The sequence below is a fragment of the Rhopilema esculentum genome, chromosome 11 (genome assembly GCF_057945365.1).
Source record: "Rhopilema esculentum isolate cy_ngs chromosome 11, ASM5794536v1, whole genome shotgun sequence".
Lineage (NCBI taxonomy): Eukaryota > Metazoa > Cnidaria > Scyphozoa > Rhizostomeae > Rhizostomatidae > Rhopilema > Rhopilema esculentum.
In genome coordinates, this window is record NC_142825.1 from 1,717,501 (window position 1) to 1,720,000 (window position 2,500).

Genomic DNA, 2,500 nt, shown 5'->3' on the forward strand with positions numbered 1-2,500 from the left:
TGAGACGGAGACAGAAAGAGCTTCGCTCAAAGGATCCAGCAAACCAGGTTTCAAGGAACAGAGACGGCAAGAAGGACTTTGTGGATAGAGACGGACGTGCTGCCGATCAAAGGAGCGGGCAACCCTCGTCTATTGAGACGGAGACAGAAAGAGCTTCGCTCAAAGGATCCAGCAAACCAGGTTTCAAGGAACAGAGACGGCAAGAAGGACTTTGTGGATAGAGACGGACGTGCTGCCGATCAAAGGAGCGGGCAACCCTCGTCTATTGAGACGGAGACAGAAAGAGCTTCGCTCAAAGGATCCAGCAAACCAGGTTTCATGGAACAGAGACGGCAAGAAGGACTTTGTGGATAGAGACGGACGAGCGGCCGATCAAAGGAGCGGGCAACCCTCGTCTATTGAGACGGAGACAGAAAGAGCTTCGCTCAAAGGATCCAGCAAACCAGGTTTCATGGAACAGAGACGGCAAGAAGGACTTTGTGGATAGAGACGGACGAGCGGCCGATCAAAGGAGCGGGCAACCCTCGTCTATTGAGACGGAGACAGAAAGAGTTCGCTCAAAGGATCCAGCAAACCAGGTTTCAAGGAACAGAGACGGCAAGAAGGACTTTGTGGATAGAGACGGACGTGCTGCCGATCAAAGGAGCGGGCAACCCTCGTCTATTGAGACGGAGACAGAAAGAGCTTCGCTCAAAGGATCCAGCAAACCAGGTTTCATGGAACAGAGACGGCAAGAAGGACTTTGTGGATAGAGACGGACGTGCTGCCGATCAAAGGAGCGGGCAACCCTCGTCTATTGAGACGGAGACAGAAAGAGCTTCGCTCAAAGGATCCAGCAAACCAGGTTTCATGGAACAGAGACGGCAAGAAGGACTTTGTGGATAGAGACGGACGAGCGGCCGATCAAAGGAGCGGGCAACCCTCGTCTATTGAGACGGAGACAGAAAGAGCTTCGCTCAAAGGATCCAGCAAACCAGGTTTCATGGAACAGAGACGGCAAGAAGGACTTTGTGGATAGAGACGGACGAGCGGCCGATCAAAGGAGCGGGCAACCCTCGTCTATTGAGACGGAGACAGAAAGAGCTTCGCTCAAAGGATCCAGCAAACCAGGTTTCATGGAACAGAGACGGCAAGAAGGACTTTGTGGATAGAGACGGACGTGCTGCCGATCAAAGGAGCGGGCAACCCTCGTCTATTGAGACGGAGACAGAAAGAGCTTCGCTCAAAGGATCCAGCAAACCAGGTTTCATGGAACAGAGACGGCAAGAAGGACTTTGTGGATAGAGACGGACGAGCGGCCGATCAAAGGAGCGGGCAACCCTCGTCTATTGAGACGGAGACAGAAAGAGCTTCGCTCAAAGGATCCAGCAAACCAGGTTTCATGGAACAGAGACGGCAAGAAGGACTTTGTGGATAGAGACGGACATGCTGCCGATCAAAGGAGCGGGGGACACTGGTCTCCAGAGACGGGAGAGACGGAAGAAGCAGGTCTCAAGGGAGAGAGACGGACATGCTGTCGATCAAAGGAGCGGGGGACACTGGTCTCCAGAGACGGGAGAGACGGAAGAAGCAGGTCTCAAGGGAAAGAGACGGACATGCTGCCGATCAAAGGAGCGGGGGACACTGGTCTCCAGAGACGGGAAAGACGGAAGAAGCAGGTCTCAAGGGAGAGAGACGGACATGCTGTCGATCAAAGGAGCGGGGGACACTGGTCTCCAGAGACGGGAGAGACGGAAGAAGCAGGTCTCAAGGGAAAGAGACGGACATGCTGCCGATCAAAGGAGCGGGGGACACTGGTCTCCAGAGACGGGAAAGACGGAAGAAGCAGGTCTCAAGGGAAAGAGACGGACATGCTGTCGATCAAAGGAGCGGGGGACACTGGTCTCCAGAGACGGGAGAGACGGAAGAAACAGGTCTCAAGGGAGAGAGAGTGTCTAGCAGTCTGTCTCTTGAGACAGTAACAAAGAGGCCTTCAATCCAAGGATCAAATAGGCCGAGTTTCAATGAACAGAGACTGATAGGTCTGAAGAGAAATTGTCAGACAGCTAGGTCTCAAGGGATGCAGTCGGGCAGGTAGCCGATCAAAGGAGCGAGTGATATTGGTCTCATGAGACGGAAACAGAGAGGTCTTTGTCTAAATGAGGAAAAAATTTTTTTTTTCACTACCGCAATGAAAGTTTTGTTAGAGGCTTTTGTGTTTGCGGACAACTGAATAATGATGCATTTGCAAGATTTGGGGCTGGTTTGGACTCTTTTTGAGAAGATTTGTATGATATCGGGGGCACTCTATAGTTGTCTTGGCTATTTATGTGGGCACAGTGATGTGGCAAATGATGTCGGCGATGATGAAGCCAGGGAAAGGTGCGTGTGCTAATAGCGGCTGCGTTGCCCGGTACCCGTTGGATTCTTTGCACATGGTATCATTTGCGGGCTGTTAGGTCAGCCATGGTTGCCTTTGTAGGATGGATATTAGCGATGCTCCACGATCGCCTAATGACGA